The sequence below is a fragment of the Vanacampus margaritifer genome, chromosome 6 (assembly GCF_051991255.1).
Source record: "Vanacampus margaritifer isolate UIUO_Vmar chromosome 6, RoL_Vmar_1.0, whole genome shotgun sequence".
In the NCBI taxonomy this organism is placed as follows: Eukaryota; Metazoa; Chordata; class Actinopteri; order Syngnathiformes; family Syngnathidae; genus Vanacampus; species Vanacampus margaritifer.
The window spans coordinates 2276829-2301390 of NC_135437.1; the positions used below are offsets into that span (position 1 = coordinate 2276829).

Genomic DNA, 24562 nt, shown 5'->3' on the forward strand with positions numbered 1-24562 from the left:
CTTCCGATCGGAACATCGCCGTGATGGCGGTGGTGTAAGGGAGCTCTGAACTGGACTGAACCAAAGTAATTCAAATAATACCGCTCTAAATAAGCGAGATTTGAGGCTCTACTTGGAAAGATAAGCACATATCTCTTGACAACGATTATCCTCCTCTCATCTTGAAAAAAAGAAGAGAATGTGCTGCCAGCCGCAAAACTTTGAAAGACAATCAGATTTCAAACTCTCTTTCCCGCAAGATTGAAGGTGAAGTACGCCGACGGCGCAAAGACCTACGACACAGCCATGGAAGAGAGTAACACATGTCCAGAAGAGGCCTTCTTGTCACGGTCATCAAATCCCCAGAGACCATCGTGGAGCAGCTGAAGCAACTGACCTGGAGCAGTGACCAGAGGAACCTGCCCTACAATGAACACAGGACAAGTCCTGGATGATAAAGAGAAGCTGAGAGCTTTCAAGAGAGTGGGTGCCTATCCCTCGGGAGAATGAGGTTTTCTTTATGATGTCTCGAAATAATGATTAATACAGGAAAGCCTGTACTGGGGGCCCTATTGCGAGATACTGTGATTATCGCGAGACATGCAGCGAGACTAGGAATACCGAACATGGCGGCACCCTGCTGCTAAGATAGAACTAGCTCTATTTTGCTAACCAAATCCGAATTTAACCACCATATAACTTGTCTTCTCTCTTTCATACGGCAGGTTTGGAATACCACTCAGCGTGGAGGACCTCGAACGTTTCATCAACGGATACTTTTACAGCTGCATGATGGAGGATCCTTCTTACGAGAAACCTTCCAGTAAAAAAATGACTCCGCGACAGACACGGATGATCTAACTTCTACGGACGTTTCGGTCAGTATGCTGGACTCCATAAACAAAAAACTAGATGTCCTCTGCCTCATCTGCGAGGACGTCAAGGAATTAAAGGTGAGTTTGGAATTAGTCGGCCAACAGGTAAGTGACCTCTAACGAGATAACGTTAAAAATTTCTCAGGAGACGGTAAATAATATCTCTTTTCACTGTGTACATCGGCTTCGAGCCCGTAGGGCCAACAAAGCCCATCCTATTATCGCTATTCACTGTTATATTCACTTACACGTCACCTCTCATTTCACACAAATCACATGAACCACTTTGATTCCATCCTATAACATGCCAATATTAACAAGTAGCCTATACAGATATATACACAGGACTGAGTTCATATTGTTTGTATGCATAAATTAGTTCTGGTCTCCTGGAATGTGTGCGTCTCTCGCTCACACGTAAAAAGAATAAGACCATCTCTTAAAATTAAAAGCAGATATTTGTCTCCTACAAGAAACCTACAAAAATCTGAAGAAAAATTACTTATTGACAAGAATTTTAGTCTATTGTACTCTGCCCCTTATAACAGTAGACAAAGAGGAGTCTGTATACTCATACATAAGAATTTATTCTTTACTCTAAATAATACAGTAACAGACCCAGAGAGCCGATACATTACAATTCAGGTGACTATATTTAATAAAATATATACATTTGGTAATTTATATGTCTCTAATAATGATGATCTGACCTTTTTCCATGAATTTTTCATGTATGTATACATGTACATGGATAAAGCGATTACAATCTACTAAAGTAATAGGGGAATACATGGATGATTTTGGCCTCGTCAACAGCTGGAGACTTAAAAACCCAACTAAAAAGGAATTCACCTTCTTTTCCACGGTGCACCGGTCTTTTTCAAGAATAATCTTTTTTTTCTTACAAATGATTCTATTGCTGATAAAATTGGTACAAAAATACATCCCATTATTAGCGACGATGTACCAGTCTCCCTTCCCCTACAAGTTGACTATACCTTTAAACCACCCCCGACATGGCATTTTAACATTTCACTGCTAAATGACGCAGAGTTTGACAAAATAATAAGAGTGGCCAGAGTTTTTGGAAATAAATTACTCTCCAGACTTATCTCCATCTCTTCTCTGGGAAGCGGTAATTAGAGGTACAATTATATCATATTCATCTTGCAAAAAGAAACAGGATAAAAAATTTGAAAAAGACTTGGAAGATAAAATTTAACTGACGGATGAATACGCAATAAACCCAAATATGGACTGACTTACAAAATACAAAAATACAGTTAGATGATATTTTATCAAAAAAAAAAAAAACAGAGTTTATAATACATACACTTTGAATATAATAACAAATCTGGTAAATTTCTTGCAAACTAACTTCAACATAATCGGGAAAAATCTCCTTTAACGGTTATTTGTTAGGCGTGCGCAAAAAAAACGCAGGTGAAGGATTCAAATGCAACTCAAATGGTGGGCAAGGTTGACAGTTTTTATTGAACAAAAGGAGCTTGATGCATAACTAAACACTAACTAAAAGCTATGTGACAAAAGGTCAACGTGTACCTACAGAAAATTTAAATAACTAACCAAGGAAGGTGGGCGGTGTATCACGGGAGGAAGATAGGCTACTAAATAATAGAGATGGGACGTTTGACACTGAGACTCCGGAGCATGTGTCAGCCGAGTGAGACAGACTGCTCGAAACAATGTATCAAAAGCCCCGATGAAACCTCCGCGATCACGTGCTGATGACGTATGCGGCTTTATGCGCGCTAATGACATACCGGAAATTACGTAACTGATTCAAACCTTTTGGCGCGGTGTCAGTCGCACAATTCCTTCATGTAGATATTTGCTTCACTTTATGTTCACCTGGAAAAGTTAGTTATTCGGTATGTTTCCAACAAAAGTACTCCCACAATGATGCATTTAAAGTTTCCAATTATGCATTATTTTTAAATCGTGTGTAGAAGATACAGGCTTGACCCAAGTATTTTCCACCGAGTTGCTATAAGCACTTCTCCAAGACCCTCAGTCACATCTCCCAAAGACTGATGTTGAAATACGTGTCATCTGGCTTCACAGCGCACTTGTGTCATATCCAAATCATGTTGATCATATCCAAAATCTAATGAGTAACAGGACATCACATTGAACCATAATACTGGTACAGTGTCAAAGTATTGCAACACTTCCATGTGTACCTGATGATCATTTGACAGACACAAATGTAAGACTGAATGTACTGGTGTTATGTTGGAATATAAATCAATCAGGCGAATCACTTTGAAGATTATAGCTGCTATGACTCCAGCTGACCACCAGATGTCACCGGTACGATCTGTCTTATGGAGCTTTGAAACTTCGACTCTTTTTCCAAATCATTCAGCCGAAAGTTTCAAAAGCTTCACAAGAAACAGCGGAAGACAAAAAGTACTGCTGGCAGGAACTAGGAGATTACAGGTTAACGCATGAGTGTAACAAAATGCTGAGACAATGGCAAGCAGCCAGAACAATAACTTGGCAATCTTCCTCTCGTGAGTCCTGTGTCTAAATAGCCTGCTGATTAGGATTGCCTGCAGGTGAGACACAGGAATTCCGCCCACCAACATTCCAAGAAAACAAAAAAAGACAGGAAACAAATGACCAGCCGAGGGCAGAACGAAACAAGACATGACACTATTAAAGGGACAACTGGTGAATGCACACAATAACCAGAAGAGCATATTGAGACATTCCTCAGTAGCATAAATATACCTCAGTTATCTAGTGAATATAAAGATATGTAGATGCGGCACTCACTATAAACGAGCTGTACAGTGCTCTAGATATTATGCCTAACGGCAGAGCACCTGGCCCGGATGGTTATCCGGCTATATTTTGCACTTTGCACTAAGCATTTAAGCACTTTTGATTAATGCTTGCTCCATTATTCTGAAGAGTAGTAACATAAATTAAAACTAATGGTTACATACATCCACACATGAACACAGCAGCAATTAAACTTTCATTAAAGCCAAAAGAAGACCCCACCCTTCCATCAAGTTACCATCCGATTTCACTAATTAACACTGATATTAAAATGATCGCTAAGGCCTTCGCATCTATACTAGGAACAGTAATCTCGACAATCATTCATAGCGACCAAACAGGCTTTATTAAAGGCCGTCACTCTACTAATAATATTAGGAGGCTCTTTAACCTTATTAGCATGTCACAGTGGCATGATAAAAAGGCAGTTATTATATTGTTGGATGCAGAAAAAGCCTTCGACAAAGTTAACTGGTCCTCCCTTTTGCTCTTTTTAAATAAATTTGGCTTTGGGAAGTCATTTATTCATTGGGTGTCAGTATTATATGATTCTCCTAAAGCTACAGTTACTACTAATGGGATTACATCTCAGAGTGTTACTCTACAGCTGCTTGCATTAGCTATACGCAAGGAAAGAAGGATTCAAGGAATTCACTCCAGGGTAACAGAACACAAAATTAATCTATATGCCGATGATATTTTACTTTATTTAAAAAAAAACTCTTGTTAGCGGAATTATTTAACTTAATAACTAAATTCTCACATTTATCAGATTATTCTATTAACTAGACAAAATCAACACTACTACCTTTTACAGAAAATTCATGAAAACCTGCAAGCCAGGACCCACACTACTCATTTCCTATAGGCAATTTTAAAATACTTAGGCATAAAAATCTCACGTAAATTAACTGATTTAATTAATTTAAACTTTACTCCACTTCTGGATAGCATTTACAGTGACTTGGAGCGCTGGAATAATCTTCTTATTTCTCTAATAGGACGAATAGGCACCATTAAAATTAAAATTTTACCCAAAATAAATTATTTTTTCTCAATGATTCCATTCAAACCTATGACTAACTGATTCCAGTCATTGGACTCGGCCATTACAAAATTCTACTGGAATAAAAAAAAGAAGAAGCAAAGATTAGTCTATCTGGCCTTCAGAAAAGTAAATCCAAAGGAGGTCTAGAGGCACCAAATTTTATGCACTACTATATATAGCTAACCAGCTACAAATATAATTCTATGGGCACAACCCAACAGAGAAACTAACTGTTAGCTGGAACTAGAACAGAAGGATTGTAATAACCTCAGACTTTTAGATTTACTCTTTATTACAACATCGATTAAGCGACATAATTGTTTTAAAAACCCAATGATTTCCACAACCCTGACCGCCTGGTGGAAGGCACTAGAAATTACAAAAGCCCAATTGGAGCCCGGCGGGCTTTCTCCCATATGGCATAACACCGACTTTCAACTTAACAACCAATCGTTTTATTTAGGTGTGTGGGAGCAGAAAGGAATTACACATCTCCATCCTCTTTTCTCTGATAATATGTTTATATCATATGCATCCTTGCTCCAAAAATACAAAATAAAACCGGGCGGGCAGGTGCGCCTCCCGCCCGGTTGTGGGGGGTCTGGGTTGGGGTGGATGGCGGGGTGGATGGGGGGTGTGGGGGGAGCGGGGGCTGTGGACCGGTGGGGTGCCTGGCGGGCCTGCAGTGCCCTGTCCTGCTGCGTTGGGTTGGGGGCGCTCCTGCTCCTGGGTTTGCTCTCCGGCCGGTGGCCCCTGCGGGGCCCGGGGGTCGTCCTTTGGCGCTGCCGCGGCCTGGGGGGCCCTGAGGTGCTGCGCTTACTCTGTCCTGGCAGGGGTCGATGGCTCCCCTCTTTGGTGGAGATTTTCATGCATGCCAGATCCACCACACCAGCATCTATCGAAACTCAGACACAATCTGCTTCTTCTTCAGGTCATTGAATCGGTGGAGGCTGGTGTCTGTGGATCTCACTCTGCTTCGTCTGTCTGCGGCCTGGTGGGTGGTGTCTGGTCGGTGCTGGATTTCACTTTCCTTTCTTTGGTCCTTCCTCGGGTCTCCTGACGGCCTCACGACTCTGGCTGAAAGTGTTCGGTTAAGGTGAACGGTATGGTATTTTTTTAATAGGTTTTAGGTGAACTAATGAATACACACACACTCGCACACACGCACACACACACACACACATCACCCACATACAAAAAAAAAAAAGGATAGCAATGATGATGACATGTCAAATCGGTAAAATTATCGAATGAACAATACTGAGCTCTCCAGGAAAGAAAAAAATATTTTAAAATATTTTAATATATTTAAAAAAATAATTTTAAAATATTTAAAGATTTTTTTTTACATTATCTGCAAGTTAAAAATATGATAAAGAAACAAATTCCAACACTACGGGGTACGCTCCAACCGCCTGCTTTAGCTAAAGATATTACAAAGCTTTCTCCGACAACAACAAAAACCTCGCAAAAATATATAAGTTACTTTCGTATACAGATAAAATGTATTTACCCATGTCTACAGCTCCGGAATTTGACTTTTGGATTCAGGTTGGGGCAGACCGCAGCATTAAGCAGTGCTGCGGTCCCCCATCTGTATCCCCGCCGTGCCACCACGCCCCACCTATTTATTTATTTTTTAATGCACCACATACACTCACCAACACGTCTGGGAAGCAGTTGGATCGTAGCGGGGGGATATCATTTCCCTCTGCTCCACCTCACCAGCTCCCAATTTTAATGCACCACACACACACACTGGGTGGGGTCACATCCTTGGTGTAGGTTTAGAGTTCGCCAGTCGGCGAGCTGGCAAACTCAGTAACAGGGTTAGTTTTCACTAGGTACGCTGGCATGACTTTCCCCGCTGGGCCTGGGGTTCGGGGTGCCGCTCCTCTCCCAGTGCTCCCATCTCTCCTTCCGCCCCCAGTGTTCCGCCCCACCACACGGCTGGAGGTGGGGTGGGTGTGGGTGCCCTCGCCGCTCCGCTGTACGGCCCCTTTCTTTCATCATTGGCGTAAAATATGACGTTACTTAGGGTTCTGCGGGGTGTGAACTCTTGTGACATAGTCCTCAACTGATAAAGGCCACTGTCACTGTAATGATGAGGATGTCGCCTTTAGAGGCAGAGGAGGATCAACGTCGTAAACCCCTATGTTGGAAGTTATATAAGTGCATTTTTTCATATTTTCAATTTAAATTTTTAAGTTTATTTTTTGTTCTGAGTTCAATGTTGAAAGTGGAACCTACAGGCAGTAAACTAATGTTGAAAAAGTGGATAATGATATAACTGCTATCATTACATCTCCCCTCCAAAGTTTTAACAATACCTATTACAAAGCTTTTTTTTTCTTTTCTTTTAACCATACAAATAACATATACAAACTAGACTAAGTGGAATTTCTGGAGAAATTGCTTAGGAATGCTAATGGCTGAATGCTAAGCCTGATTCTTATGAAGGAAATTGGAAGATAAATTAAATGAAAATTACAAAGTATTAATAGTAAAATAATTTGACAATGATTTGATGTGTTAAAGATGGGTTGAAGCTGGATTCGAACCCAGGAACACTGACCACTAGCCCTTTCTCTTAACCACTCAGTAATTTTAGTCATAGAAGAATTCGTGACATTGTATGTAAAAAGCTTGTATTGAATTTTGAATAATGACGAATGACATCAAAAGTCATGGATGTGAAGCCATTTGACAATGATTAGTATTCAATATTGCATTTCTACAAAACAGTTGTTTCTAGCAAGGATAGAATCCAGGTCCTAAGTCTAGTCAAATAGTCTAACCACTGACCCATTTTATCTGGTTCAGATTAATGGCTTATGTGGTGTATTTATATTAAGTAACATCTGATGCTGAATGCATTGCTGAATGTGGAATCAGACAATAAATACCCAGGAAGGTGTGAATTTTTGAAACAAGTTGAAATTTGAACGGTGTAAATCGGATGTATTATGTGGGAGTTGTTTCTCTGTGAAAAAGTGATAATAAACAATACAATATAATAACATATACATATAACAATTTTCTCATTTCTCTCTCTCTCTTGTTATTTTTTTTATTAATTTTTTTACATTTGTTCACCAACACTGCAACACTTTCATCCAAAACAATTTAACAATCAAACATTCTCAATAAGTCTGTCTGGTTTTCTACGTCTTGTTGATCTTCTCAGAGGTTCACTGATTTGAGAAGTTGCCTGCAGTTGAATTTGTTGTTCCTTCTGTATATCTTCCTGGTTTGCAGGTTCAGGCTTCTCACTGTCCTCACAAGTCTTTAGCAGACTCCTCCTGTTCCTCCTCACTTTTTGTCCATCTTCGGTTTCCACAATGTAAGATCTAGGTCCAACCTCGCTTAGTACAGTTGCTTTTCTGTCTCAGCAATCAGGTCCCTCTATCCTCACATTGTCCTTTTCACAAAGAAGTTCCAGATATTTTGTTGCTCTGTCATATGCCATTTTCTGTTTGAGTTTGAGCTTCCTTTTGTTGTCAATCCAGATGTTGTCGTTACATCCTTGTGGCATCTGTGAAGTGTGGTGCGAAGCTTACGACTCATAAGTAGTCAGCAGGTGATGCTCCTAACTCCAAAGGAGAATCTCTGTAACTTAGTAAAGCGAGGTAAGGGTCAGTCTTACCAGTTACTATCTTTGGCTTTCTTCAACAGTCTCTTAACAATTTGTACTCCCTTTTCTGCCTGACCATTTGCCTGGAGATACAAAGGACTTGAAGTAACGTGTTTAAATCCGTATTGTTTTGCAAAAATGTTTAAACTCTCCACAGTCATACTGAGGACCATTGTCACTCACAACACACTACGGGATTCTGTGTCTTGCAAAGATCCCCTTCATGTGCACAATAATAGACTGCGTGGTGGTGCTGGAGAGTTGCACAATCTCAGGTTAGTTAGAGAAGTAGTCTATAACAACAAGATAGTCTTTGCCATGCAAATAAAACAAATCTGTGTCCATCTTTTGCCAAGGAATTGTAGGAAGGTTGGCTATCAGCATTGGCTCGACTTGTTTGTTTTGATGTTTTTGACAGATTTCGCATTTTTGAATCATTTCCTCTATGTCCTTGTTGATACCTGGCTAGTAGATGGCTCCTCGTGCTCTTCTCTTACATTTCTCTACTCCCAGGTCTCCTTCGTGAAGACGTCAAAGCATGTCTTTGTGCATATTTTGCAGAATAACAATCTTGTCCTTCCTCAGCATAATGACGTTTGACACACACAATTCTGCTCGCACAGGGAAGAACTGAGGATTGACTCCTTTTGACCAGCCACTGTTCATGCATTCTGCCACTTTGGATCTTCAACAATTTGTTGCAGCATGGTATCTGTCGCATTCAGTGAGGCTGTGACCATGTTTATGTGAGCTAGGGCTGTGCAATTAATCAAAATTCAATTACGATCTCAAGTATTACCATCCAAGATTACAAAATGGGCATAATCTCGTACAAAAACAATTATTAAAACTAGGGCTGCAACGAGTCTTCCAGGCCAGGGAAGCAAAATGTGATTTTAGAGGTTAACATGTATTTGTACAAAGTTGTATCAGAACTACACTAAAATCATTTTCGATCTCCTGTACTGGTGTAAAACAATGGAATAACTTGGATTTTGGAGCAACTAACACAGGGACATTGACTGGCTTTAAAAAAAAAAAAAACGTTCAAAGAACTTTTATTTAACAGCTACATTGATGATAATATAACTTTTGGATATGATGGCATTTGCATGTAAGGTCAAAATCTGGGGGAAAACCCTGAACTGTAAACAAAGCTTGGGGTTCATGGAAAAAAAGTAAACATGGCTAAATGTGATATATTTGTTCAAGGACTGATAGTCATTTGGGAACTGTTACGCCACTTGGAAATAGCAGCTGTCCTGACTGCTGAAATAAGTATTGACTCTAGCCTGTACATCAATTTGGAACTAGTGAACTGGTCTTTAAGTGCTCTGGACAAGATCTTCTCTATGATGAGAACTGGACCTGGTCAACCCTCATGTCCGGTTGGAACTTTCATGTCTGGATATGCAGAAGATAGCTGGGGAAGATGACGGCCGCTGTTTCTAGCCTCACTCGAATTTGAAGACGCCGAAAATCTCTACCTGTTCGTCATGCTGGTGGCTGGGATGCTTCTGCTAGGGATTGGAGCCCTCTGGCTTCATCGGATGGTCAGGAAAATGCAGGGTGGGCAAAAAAAAGGCAGTGGAAATGGCCACTGTGGCTTTGAGCACTATTACTGGAGTACAAGCCGGCCTGTACAAGGCCTGTGACGACATGTCACAGGTGAGGAGTGACCTAGCTGCATCCAACATCGCCACGACCAGAATGGGAATGGACTCGGCTACAAAGCTGAGCAATCTGGAGAGGAATGCACGTCGGAACACAGTGATAAACAGGAATCGAGATGAGGAAAAAAACGACTGACGGGAATGGCTGGACGCGGGCTGCCATTTATCCTCAACTATCCAATGCTACTGGGCCAAACTGAATAACCAGGGAACTAATCAACGTTTTGATCAGCAAATATTACTGGGAAAATGAACTTTTGAATCAATTAAGAGTTTAGCAATCAATTTAGTGTTTTAGCAACTTAGAAAAACTGTAACCATTGAGGTGTTTGGCCAGGCGGCACATATATTGGCCAATTAGCTAATGAAGTGTGATTTTGAATGGCAGTGTTTTGAAATTGCAAACATGTGACCTTATGTCAGATCACACCCGTCGCCATGGGTGGGCCTTAGGGGTCAATGCCCCCCACCAAGATGATTGTGCCCCAATGTTCCTTATGCCGAGAACCGTGTTCATTGCATTTCAAAAGTGCCATTTTGAATTACGAAATATATGTAAAGCAGAAAATGTGTTTAGAGTTTTGGAGACTTGAGAAGAGGTTTTGCTTTACACAGAGACTGCAGTTACACTTAAGGCCAGAAGTGGGAGTTGCAAGGAAAAAAGTGACCAATGTCCACAATGCTTCTTTAATATACCTTATGAATGTTTTGGACATAAAAACATTTTCATATTTTAATAAAACTTTTTTTTTTTGTGTGTGCTCAGTGACGAGTCCACTGTACAATTGTTTTTTTCTTGACCATGAACATTGTACCCTCCAGGCCAAAAAGGAAAAGTGCAATCTGGATTGTTATCAGCACTAAGTTCAAGAGTCAGCACCTGTGATAGTGTGTGTGTGTGTGGGGGGGGGTCGTGCTCATGGCGTAAGATGGCCGCCCTGACGCTTCAACAGCTTGCACGGGCGTGTATGGCCTATCGGCTATCCAGTCGTATATACTGATCAGTGAGACGAACACAGGAGAAGTGACAATGGCGGGTGATTCAAGAACAACATCACGCAAAATATTTTGCTGTAAAGGCTAAGGAGGTTGCGCCAAACAACTACGACATGGTTATCCGCCAGACTGGTGGTTTGTGAGAATTGGAGATACGTCTTCAAACTATGACAAAACGTCATCATCGAGCTGCGACCCTCACTGTAGGAGTGTCCCGCATATGGTGTTCACATTGGACTGTACGGGGCGCGTTTTGAAATCTTTCCACTATGGAGCCCGATTCCAAAAGTGATCGGTTTCAAGCTCCAAAACGGCGCCGCCGTGTGGACGAACTGCCCAAACGGTAAGAAACTTGTGCGGATACATTCAAACGGGCTTTCGTGTGGATAGGGCGTTTCACGGTTTAATCCTTTATAAGGATATTCCGACTAGAAAACATTGTGTGCCGCCATAAGTCTTCAAGGGCAAGCACATAATCACATTTCTAGATGCACTTCATGATGAAGTTGTAAAAGATAGACCAGAGCAGCCCAGGTTTGTTGTTGTCTGGGATAATGATAATTTCTATCGGGCTGCTCTGGTCCAGAACTGGTTCACCAACCATGATCAATATGAGGTTGTGTACTTGTCCTCACCATTTCTAAATCCTATAGAGGATTTTTTATTTATTTTTTGCTTGGAGGCCATGGAAAAGACACTACTGTAAAGTGATGATTTTGGAATTAGTATTTAAGCTTTTGGTTGTGAAAAAGTGCCTTCTGTGGAAGTGTAGTCTGCTGTGTTTTGTATAAGCTGCTGATCTGAGAGCGTATTCATATGATGCAAGTGGGTATCATTTTATCATCAAAGTGACATTTTGACAAAGGATTGATTTGTTTCAATTTGACATAGATGTGAATGCTTTATTTCCTGTATTGTGTCGTATTTGCTTGTGTGTAGAGTTTTGACACAGTGAGCCAAATTTGGCAAAACGTGTTCAAGCAATGGGCAAAAACTGTAAAATGGTACCCCACCCCCCACCAAAAAACGAGACTGACAGCAAACACCACATTTGAGGCAGAGGGGTTGAAGTGATTCTATTTAAAAAAAAATAATAATAAAATACTGCCAAATATGTCTTACCTAACAATACAACAAAGCAATGTATTTCCATTATACAATCAATGTAAAGTCTGAGCCTGTAAGTGGCTCTATTAGGCCACATGATAACATCATACTGTGCCTGAGAGACATTTCCTTCCTGCTCTTACAATCCCGTGAAACTTCATTACTCCATCACTTACTCATCACAGATGTATTGCAAGTCTTTTCTGTGGCAAGACTACTAACAACTGTGTGCGTGTTCTTGTATGTGTTATCTTTTGAGGACCATATTGCAGTTTTTTACTATCATTGTGGGAACCACAGGTGCTTTGTGGGGACATTTTGGCCGGTTCTCACAACTCAAGACCTCTTTTTGAGGGTCAAAAATTGGTTTTACAGATTAGGTTGGAATTGGGTTTTGGTTGGGGTTAGGGTAAGGGAAGGGTTAGGATTAGGCCAATTAGGATCAGTTAGGATGGCTAAGATTAGGGTAAAGGGCTAGGAAATGTATAATGTCAATGGGATGTCCACACTTGGAATTATGTGTGAGAGTGCGTGTGTTAACTATGGCCTGCATGTACAGTATACTCAAGAACCTGATTTCTGTTTTGGGTAGATGTATAGATATCACATGAGCATGTTTTTCAGACTGGACATAGATGTTCCCATTTTTGTTTAACAAAATCTATCCGCTCATTGAAAAGCATTATTAATGTAATTTGATTTGTGAGGATTATTTTGATTTCAAAATGTGATGAAATGTTGTTTGACTACTATAACAATCGGTGTGACTTGTATGATAGTCACAGGCAAAAACATTCCAATCCACCGTTTGCTTTCACCTTAATAAAGGAAGCATTTGCATTGTGTTGCATTGGGGAAGTGTCAGAAATGCCCGGATGTTCGGAATTGTCAATACAAGTTAAAAAAAAAAAACATTACACACACAATTAATAATAATAATATTTTCCCCCCGGGTAGTTTTAACAACAGCCTATTAGGGCAACATGATTGCAAGACTTGTAGCATAGAAATAACTTAGAGTTATGGTTTGTAAAAAATAATAGCTAATAATAGTTTCATGCCTGCTGATTTAGTACAAACCACTTAAAAAATAAAATGTGAACAGCTTTAAAGATTTTTCAATAAAATTAACCTTAACTGGGCGTTATTATAGTTTTGATTAAATTCTTGTAATTTTTGCCAAAATCTGGCATTTCCTTTGAAGTGTGATAACTTAGTCATTTATGAATATTTTTTTCACTTTCAACCGCTCAAAATGTTTACTGGCATCAGACCTATCTATTCATATATAGTTTTTTTTTTAAAAAAAGACGTTTTTTTTAATGCCCTCTATGGACAATAATAGCAGTATTATGCTAACAGCAAAATTAACTATGCTCGCTGTATTAAGGAAAAAATAAAGGTCTAATTTGAATATTTCATATGACATATTTCGAAGCTTGAATAAGTCCATAAGTCATAACAATATATTTTTTTTATGCATGCCCAGTTTTTCACAATGGCATTAATTCTGAATAGCACAAAACTCTTGTAATTTTGCCAAAATCTGGCATTTCCTTTGAAGTGAGATAACTTAGTCATTTATGAATATTTTTTCACTTTCAACCACTCAAAATGTTCAGTGGCGTCAGACCTATCTATACATGTATAGTTTTTATTTTTTTAATGCCCCCTATGGACAACAATAGCAGTATTATGCTAATAGCAAGACTAACTATGCTGTATATATATATATAAAATAAAAGACTAATTTGAATATTTCATATGACATAGTTAGAGGCTCAAACAAGGTCATTAGTCATAAAAATAGAATTTTTTTATGCATGCCCAGTTTTTCACAATGGCATTAATTCTGAATAGCACAAAACTCTTGTAATTTTGCCAAAATCTGGCATTTCCTTTGAAGTGAGATAACTTAGTCATTTATGAATATTTTTTCACTTTCAACCACTCAAAATGTTCAGTGGCGTCAGACCTATCTATACATGTATAGTTTTTATTTTATTTTATTTTTTTAATGCCCTCTATGGACAACAATAGCAGTATTATGCTAATAGCAAGACTAACTATGCTGTATATATATATAAAATAAAAGACTAATTTGAATATTTCATATGACATAGTTAGAGGCTCAAACAAGGTCATAAATCATAACAATAGAATTTTTTTATGCATGCCCAGTTTTTCACAATGGCATTAATTCTGAATAGCACAAAACTCTTGTAATTTTGCCAAAATCTGGCATTTCCTTTGAAGTGAGATAACTTAGTCATTTATGAATATTTTTTCACTTTCAACCACTCAAAATGTTCAGTGGCGTCAGACCTATCTATACATGTATAGTTTTTATTTTATTTTATTTTTTTAATGCCCTCTATGGACAACAATAGCAGTATTATGCTAATAGCAAGACTAACTATGCTGTATATATATATAAAATAAAAGACTAATTTGAATATTTCATATGACATAGTTAGAGGCTCAAACAAGGTCATAAATCATAACAATAGAATTTTTTTATGCATGCCCAGTTTTTCACAATGGCATTTTTCTGAATAGCACAAAACTCTTGTAATTTTGCCAAAATCAGGCATTTCCTTTGAAGTGAGATAACTTAGTCGTTTATGAAAATTTTTTTCACTTTCAACCGCTCAAAATGTTCAGTGGCGTCAGACCTATCTATACATGTATAGTTTTTATTTTATTTTATTTTTTTAATGCCCCCTATGGACAATAATAGCGGTATTATGCTAATAGCAAGACTAACTATGCTGTATATATATATAAAATAAAAGACTAATTTGAATATTTCATATGACATACTTAGAGGCTTGAATAAGTCCATAAGTCATAACAGTAGAATTTTTTCTGCATGCCCAGTTTTCATACAATGGCAGTTTTCCGAATAGCACAAAACTCTTGTAATTTTGCCAAAATCCGGCATTTCCTTTGAAGTGAGATAACTTAGTCATTTATATTTTTTTCACTTTCAACCACTTTTTTTGTTTTTATTTATTTTTTATTCTTTTAATGCCCCCTATAGACAACAATAGCAGTATTATGCTAATAGCAAGACTAACTATGGTATATATATATATATATATATATATATATATATATATATATATATATATATATATATATATATATATATATATATAAAATAAAAATAATAATTTATATATTTCATATGACATAGTTAGAGGCTCAAACAAGTCCATAAGTCATAACAATAGAATTTTTTTATGCATGCATTTTGTATTCATTTATTAGCCTTTGGCGCCACCTAGTGGATTTTTGTGTTAACACTCTAAACACACAAATTCCTCTATTTTCATGTTTATGACTTGTCAAAGAAGCGATTGCATCAGTAATCACGGAAAATGCATTATAACACATCAGGTTTACAGCATATCAAAAACTGTGATTTATAATGGGAGTCAATGAGCCAAAATCGGCATTATTACAACAACTTCGTGTGAATCTCTCCTTCCTGTTTGGTAATAATTATAAATTACAGCATGGCGCCAATTTGAACTTCCACATTTTTAAACAATCCTGGTAAAATGTCAGGTCCCTAGTGTATTTTTTTCAAATGCTTTTTCTTTGATGAAAAACAGAAAAACTGAAAAAAGCCAGAAAATGGACAAATAACGCCCAGGGGTTAAGGAGCAAATCAAATTTAAAATGGGAGCTTTAAAAGGTGCTGCTTGTTAACATGACTCTCTCTGGTCTTGACTCTGACTTTTCATCTTCATGTGTCTTTGATTTCATCCAAGAGAGCAGAGATATGCTTTCCCTTGGCTGCTCGCTGTAAAGCTCTTTTTCTTTTTTTCCTTTTCAGTTTCTCCTTTCTAGGCATTATGCTACAATTAGTAAATAAATAGACCAATTTTAACCAAACAGACCAAGGGCATGAGAATGAATAAGACTGACTGTTGTCATTACAAGAAGGCAAAAGGGTATTTTTCACAGGCAATTAAAAATTCCAAACATCCGGACATTTCTGATATTTCCACAATGCAACTCAACGTAGACGAACGTTTCGATGAACTACTCTTTTGAACGGTTCTTTTTAATGAACTGATTCTAAAGATTCAGTTCACTTTAAAAAACTGTCATGCCCATCACTAGTTCACGTGAGAGAGACAGCTAGGTTAAGTGTGTGCGTGCGCATATCTGGGCTTTTAACAAGTAACAAAATGTAATAGGTGTGCAGATCACAACAGACGTGTTTTGTTTGTCCAAGTTGGCCAACAAGTTTTGCTCTGAGCAAACAATGAGAAGACAGAGAAATGTTCACATCATCGAGGGCCAGTGCACTAGACTTGTAAGGACAATTGTGAAATATTTTAGTGGAAAACACATTAACAATATATTCACACTTATTCAAGACTGTTTTAAGTTTTTTTTTTCTTCTCAATGCACTTTTAATGGGCATCAGTTGTGCAGATTTTCGCTATTAGTGACCGGGACGTAAATGGCAGTGGTGTACTGAACGGCAAATTTGATCGTCTGTCCTCACTTCGACTAAGTCACTAATGAGTACAGCATTAAATGGAATTTCTTTGTTAGTTAATTTGTTAGTCAGGGTGATTTCCCTGACAGGGATAAAAAAAACATATGCTAAAAGATCTAGCAGATGTACAGGTTGAAGCAGCTAAATACACTATACTGGCCTACAGTAGGAGTAGCGATGATGAATTGCTTTACAAAGTCTTGTACAATAAAAATGCTGCCTTGTTTTCCTAACCCACTCACTCGGTAGCTGTGGATTTTTACCACATTGGGTTACTTTTACCCATGGACAGGTTAATTATCTCTACCCAGTAGAGTGGATTGAAGAGTTGAGGCCACCCACCATTTTTTAGCATTGGCTGAAATAAATTTACATTGACATCGTTGCTCTTTGAATTTGAGGGTGCGGGAATAATTTTGTGAACTAAGCCCCCAATTCCAACCCATAATGCTGAGTGTCAAGCAGGAAGGCAAATGGGCCCCATTTTTATAGTCTTTGGTATGACCCGGCCAGGGATCGAACCCACAACCTCCGAGTCTTTGGATAGACACTCTACCAGTAGGACACTGAGCTGGTCACGCCTCGTGACCTATCTAGACACACATTTCCATTTTTAAACACAATATATATATATATATATTATCACATAATACTTAAAAATACATTTAAAATACAAAAAATTTATAGAACAAATATATTTCCACGTGATCTAACTAGATTTACTTCCTATTGTAACCAATTTTATTGGTTGTTTGGCTAACCAATAAAATTGCTATGCCCGTAACCACCCGGAATGGTCAATGTCTGACCAATTTATTGGTTAATCAAGCCAATATGAGCTTAACCAACTAGATTGGTAGTTTTTTTTAACCAATTCATTTTTAGAGCGTATATGTACACTATAAATAATATGGCCTATAAAATTCAGATTTGAGTCCAATAATAGCCCTAAGTTCTAGGGTAAGATATTCAAAGTGACTGCTGACACTTTCACTTGGTTTATGTGGGCCACAAAGATTATAATTTTGTCTGAGTTTAGCTGGAAAAGAAAACCTACTGAATGAAGGAGCATGTAGATATTGAAAAATAGAGGTCCCAGGATATACCCCTGGGAAACCCCACAGGTCAAAACCAATTTGTGTGTTGACAGTTACCAATTTCAACAAATGACTTACTATGTAAAAAAAAAAAAAAAAGGGGGGGGGGGTTATGCAGTGGTACTCTCACTTTAAGTTTAATTATTTCCGTGAACAAGCTCATAAATGAGTTTACTCATATATTAATCAGTATTTCTCATCAAAATGCCCTTTACAATTCAATTCAAAATTTAATTTGACTCTTTAAAAAAAATAATGAAAAGAGGACAGAAAGAACTTATGACGTCTGCCCCTGATCAACACAAAATGAATGACAGCAAGCAATCAAAACGTTTTCAACATAACAATTTTACAAATTAATTCAACAGCATGATTAAATCATTATGTATACTGTGTGTGTGTGTGTATATATATATATATATACACACTAGAGGTGTCAATAAATGTTTTTAATCGTAGTTATTCGCATGACTTCAATAATTAACTCACAATTAATCGCACATTTTATACCTCACTTTATATCTAAATTTATAATAAAGTGTAAAAAGATATATATAAAATTTTTCATACTCTTGGTAACATAAAAATAGGAAATATGGAAAATGGTTGAATTTTTTAGTCATTGATTAATTTCATAACAATTCATAAAATAAAATAAAATTAAAGATAGGTACTGTACTGTAAAAAAACGCGTGTGACATCGATTTGTGTTGGTCATTTTTCTTTCACAACATGGCAGAATTGTGTTTGTAAGACAATGGTGACAGCTCAGTGCATTTTTCTTTTCATACGTATAAAGAGCAGACTAATTTTTAACATGAAGTAGCTTGTGAAATTCTGCACATTTTAAAAACTTTAAAATACAACTTGACCCCAGTCCCCACAAATAAATGCATTGTTATTTAATTTATTACTGTTAAATTGTGTTACAGTGACTCCTTTGCACAACGGTTAATGTTTTTACTTTGTTAAGTTCAATACGGATGCACATTGTAAAATGACGTAACTTAACTGGAAACGAACCAGCAAAGGTCGTTGTGTTCTTTTCATATTAAGAGCGTTCTCATTTTTAACATGAAGTAACTTGTGAACTCTGCCCATTTTTAAAATTGTAAAACGCCATTACTGCTAAATTTTGTTATAGTGACTCCTTTTCACAACGTTGAAAGCTTTTATTTTGTTCTCGGACGCGCATTGATTGTAAAGTGTGTCTCTTTACTGCAAGCCAGAGCCTCTCTGCTGCATGCGACGGCGGGCCAGGAGTACGATTGTTACACTTAAGAGGTATGTTCTGGTGTTGATGAATAAAATATGCCTCACATCTAAAGATCAAGTGGCTTGGGGTCACTCCAACTGACAAGACGGCGTCCATTTGGCTCTTGGCTCTCACAGGGTTTGAGAGTGCCACGGACACCTCTTGCTGGAGCAACCCAGCTCGTTGCTAACGGCTAACAGACTGCGTTCTGTCAAAGCAGGAAACAGGTGGAAGTGCTACGCAGTCTAAATGGTTCCTCCTCGCTAATATTCTGCCCCTTAAACTTTGTGTGTGTTAGCTCCAGTGTTGTACAGTGCATTTCTATTGTGTAATTTTGACGTTGACGTTTCTGCTGCGCCACAACTGGAATTCCCTTCAGTATAGGCTTTCCAAATAAGGAGCGGTCATTAATCAAGTGTTAAAAATGTTTTGTGCCGTTTGGCACTTTAAGCTAATGAGCTATTAACACGCTAATTTTGACATCCTTAATTTACACCATAATTTTTTTTTAAGTATTAATATCAATATCTGTATCGGCAATACGAGCCCTGTATTTACTTGGAATCGGATCAATACCAAAATTTGCAGCATCGCACACCACTATTTTCCCAATCAGATTTAATCTTCGATGTGTTATTTTTGCTCAGAGCTTCCAAAATTGGTAGGCTTGTGTAAAATAAAATATAGTAAAAATTGGACAAATGGACTGTTTCTTTAACCAATCACATTTCAAATTCATCCTCACAGCGGCTAACTCTTGATACATAAGCATTTTTCTGTCCTCTGATTGGTTGGTCAGAGCAAAACTGTTCAATCATCTACTGTAGGGCTACAAAACCCATCTGGAGCAATTTGCATACATGAATACGTTTAATAACATATCAGGTGAGTACGATGTACTTTGTTGCCATTTTTGTCATTGTTATTGATAAATATTTATTTTGAACTGCTCCAGAAGATCCTCCTCGCTATTAATGGAGACCTTAGCAACGTTTGTTTTACTGATTTTGAGCTCAGTGTGTCCCTGCTCTGAAACTGCGAAATTTCACATATGCTTGAGTTCTGGCTTCACATAACATGGTGGTGGGGGAGTTCGGTGTGAATCTGTGGGGGTGTGAGGCCAATTTGTTACAGAGTCTAGGTTAAAATAGTGGATAGACACTGTTGTGAATGAAACGAAAGCAGCAAAAGGAGAGGCAGCTGCAGCAACAAACCAGCAGTGGTGATTAAGAAACATAACTTTATTTCAGTCATTTAATTTCCTGCACGGAATTCAGGGGATTCCTCGGATACAATGGTGAATTCCTGGGCTCAGTATCAAAAGATTAAAATTTTAGCTGTACTGGGAATCAGTCATCATTAACATTATTTTGTTTTGAGAGCAGCAGATTTTCCCAAGTGAATACAAACAAAGCGCCAGATGTGCTATAATATACAGTATTACTTACATTAAAAAATATATGTTAATTAACACAATTTGGCTGGTGCTGAAAATCTAATAATACCCCGAAAACAGAAAATATTTTTGCTAAATCTGCATATTGCTTCATGCAGTGATGCCCCTCATATTTGTGGATCTTTTAATTTAGTAACATATCTTCTGTTATTTGCTATAAATTAGTTCTGGGGAATCTATTCAAATATTTTCATTAAACGCAATAAACACTTCGCAAAAAAGCCATACAAACATGCTCAGTTTTTGTTGTTTTTTTTACACGGGAAAGAAATTATACAGAATAAATAAAAATGTTAATGTCATAATAATAATGAAAGCATTAATGTCAATGATCCGCATATGAGTCTGTACATGCAAGACCACAAAAGGTGAAATAAACAAGACATAAAATAAATCAAAATAAAGTAATAAAGACAAAGTAAAAATAATCATCAATAATCTTTTCATGTAACCTGAGATGGAGCTTTTTTGCAAGGAGGGATGGGCAAACATTTCGGTCCCTACAGTAGAATGGCAAAACTGATAGAGACATACCCCAAAAGACTTGAAGCTGTAATTGCAGCAAAGGGAGTCTGACAAAGTATTAATTCAGGGGGGCTGAATACTTTTGCACACCCTACTTTTCAGTTTTTTAGTTGTAAAAAGATATCCACTTTGTTTCACTTCACTATAGTGTGCTACTTTGTGGTTAACTTTCACATAACATTTCAATGAAGTATGTATATTTATGTTTGTGGTTATACCGAGCAAAAATGTCCAAAAACTCAAGGGTTTTAATACTTTTGCAAGGCGCTGTATATAAAGAATAGAATGACCAGCATCTTTTTTTTTCAATTTGGGTACATGTATGAATGAACAATTCCGAATAACCGGGCATACAAGCCAGACAGATTGTTATAGTAGTCAAATGACATTTCATCACGATTTGAAATATAAAAATAAGTGTCAAGATGTTGAGGACCCATATGTAGGTAGCAGGGGAGTCCGGCAGGTTTGCAGGATGTTCACAAAAAGAGGAATTTATTTATTCATTTATTTTAAAACAAAAGGCAAACAAGATACCAGGAACCTAAAACTACTAAATTAACAAAAGACCAAGAAGCAGATAGATAGAAGTAACAAGCAAAACACACTAGGCTAACTCGGGCAAAAGACAAAATGATCCAACGAAGACTGAACAGAATCAAAGAACCAAATACAAGCAGACTAAAGAGACAATTAGAAACACCTGGACATGACACAAGTGGCTGAGGGAGCTGAATGGTAGACACGAGGGAACAAGGTAGAGAAGCACAGGTTTTGCGAATAAGCGACTACAAGACCAGATATACGTCGCGTGTTTTGACTGATACTACGTCACATGCACATTTGTAGTCACAATAAATGGCGGGTGATAAAGTAAAATATGTTTGGGGAGACGAAGAAACACGATTCTTTTTTTGCGTAGACGATCGATTTGATGAACGAATCTTTCGAACTGATCTTTTTAATGAAATGATTCTAAAGATTCAGTTTACTTAAAATAACTTCACTACTAAGAAGCCGTTTAAGGAGGCGTGTACGAGAATGAGCCGGTGGGTGGCGAGGGCGACTATGTCATGCGGAACAATTGTCTCGTGTAATGAGAGGACAAACAGCCAAATTGAGTTAATCCCAGTATGTTACCGGAAGATGGTGTCAAACACATGGTTTTTACACCAAATTCAAGCTTTAAACAAACATGCACTCAAGTGTCAAAATAATGACCAGGACATGTAGACAGCTTTTGTAGACACCAGTTTATACAGTTAATCAACAAAAAAAAGTAGATTTGGTGTTGAGTTATCCTTTAAGCGGGGGTTGTTTTTTTAAAAAGTGCTCTGTAAATCAAGTTGAGTTTTTGCTGTTTTTGTGCCCAGTCCATTCTAAAAGTATTGCTTTGCCGCTATTTTGTATCATCTTGCTGCCGACAAACGGACATGAAGTGAGGGTAAGAGCTTCATTTAGTCATTGCACATAACACAATCTAATAGAGGTTTAGAGATTTACACCCATCTTGAAGTATCTTTGTGAAAATAAAAATCTATTTGGGGCAGTGTCAATTATTCTAGTTCTAGTTAGATTGGTCACTACTTTTCAAGATGCATTGTGGGATATACAAGGTGACAACAAAATGGGAACTTTTTAACAATCTAATAAAAACAAAAGTGATGGAACAAAAATATTTTATTCATAGTAATTGTAACCTTAAAACGTGCCATTTAAGAAACAATGTTGGAATTTTCTTTTTCTTTTTAAATGACATCCTCCTGTACGAATCCATTGAAATATGCTGTTGAGATTCCTCATTGATCGCTGCAACATCTCAGCTGGGATAGCTGGGATTCCATCATTGTTTGATTGTCAATGGCATGTTTTAATAAAATAAAATATTTTTCTTCTATCACTCTTGGTAAGGTTTTATCGGATTGTTAAAAAATTCCCTTTTTTCTGTGTCACTCTCTAGTAAAGGCACTACGGAGAGCAGTGTTGTTTACCAACTTCTGTTGAGCCAAGAAAAACATTTTCCATTAGAAAAATCTCACAGCATGCGCCACCAAACAAAAATGTTACAAGAATTGAAATTGATGATCTTGTCTCATTTTACTCAAATTGACTTAACTGTGTGAAATGAATTGAACACAAAGCAGAAGGCAAGACTTTTTCTGTTTTATGAATGGAAACAAGTCGATACACAGGTTTATTGTACTTCTGTCATTTAATGGAAGAGCATTTGGTTGATCTCGTCCCTAAAGTATATGTCACTGGCATAGCTACAGTATATGACTAAAGTTATATTCGTAGTGAATAAATAATAACGTTCTGACAAATTACATGAAATTGGATAATTTCCTGTGGTGATGATTTGTCACGGCACACCAGGATCATTAATCAGTATACAATAAGAAAGTAAGGCTTAAAAATATCATTCTGGGGTAATACATGCAGAAAATAGAGCAAACAAGTTCCACCAAAAGACCGAACATCACAATTAGTTATCACAACTATATGGACATCATTTCTCATATAACACACACTCCCAACAACAATGTTTAATTACTTTATTTTCTTAAGTGCCCTTACCTGCAAAGTTTGTTGTGGAATCTCACCTTAGACTTGCCTCTGTGGAAAAAACTGGAGGCGAGCAGAAAGTTACTGAATGTTGCTCCTCCTCTGACTGTGTGTGTATGCCACATGAATGTGTGTGCGCGTGCGTGGCTGATAGACATTTGAGTCAAGGAGAGGGAGGAAGACACGGACTGGAACCTACAGGAGCTTTTAGTGGCTATGGTTTTATAAGCCCCCAGCCAGAGTTGCAAATTTAAATAAACAAGAAACAAGACAGGCAGTGAGAGCTGTTTGTTTGAGTGCGAGAGAGCGTGCTGGCCTCTGATAACAGCTGTAGGCCCCATGTATACGTGGCATGGATGCATAGCCTACAAAAAGGTGCAATAAAAGGCCAGAATTTAAAAAACAAAAAACAGGACCATCTGCTCTGCTGTATTCCGTCGCTGCAGGACGTTAACCTTTATAACTCTGTTGTTTTGACCTTTTCAACAAACCCGTGACGTAGTCTACTCCAGCTGGTGGATGACCTTCCTTTGATGGAATTATCACAAAGAAGAATGGTTGCACTCTGCGCAACAATATCACCCAAATGAAGAGTGTGCCCTTGATTGAAGAAAAAAAAAAGCATTCAAATTGAGATGATTTATCAAAGATCTCCCTCACTGCTCACAGTCTCAAATCATTACAATGCTTTCCGGATTAGCTGTCATGCATATTACAGACAGATGCAAGATATATTTGCCGCTATAGGACAGATTTTAAAATAATGTTTTTATGAATTTTGTATGGTGGCCCTGAAATGAAGAACGCAAAAACAAAAAACTGAACACAACAGCAAGTCAAACAACACAAAAACCGAACACAACAGCAAATCAAAAATTGCAAAAACAAATAACTAAACAAAAAATAACAGGCAATCGCAAACACAAATAAAATAAAAAACACACGGAACGGAAAACAACAGCAAATAATTTTTTTCACAAAAAAGTTATAGCAAATCCAAAAACACAAAAACAAATCTAGGC

At 37.7% G+C, this 24562-nt stretch overlaps 1 protein-coding gene across 8 annotated transcripts in view; it reads right to left on the bottom strand.

Annotated features, from left to right (window-relative positions):
* The window catches only part of LOC144053972 (muscarinic acetylcholine receptor M2-like), a 69400-nt gene extending 45717 nt beyond the window's left edge, over window positions 1-23683 (bottom strand). For all 8 annotated transcript variants that reach the window (XR_013294571.1, XR_013294570.1, XM_077568945.1 and 5 more), the window contains exon 1: window positions 23553-23683. The gene's annotated coding sequence lies outside the window, so the exon portion shown is untranslated. The remainder of the gene's footprint in view (window positions 1-23552) is intronic.
* Window positions 23684-24562: the final 879 nt, after the last annotated feature.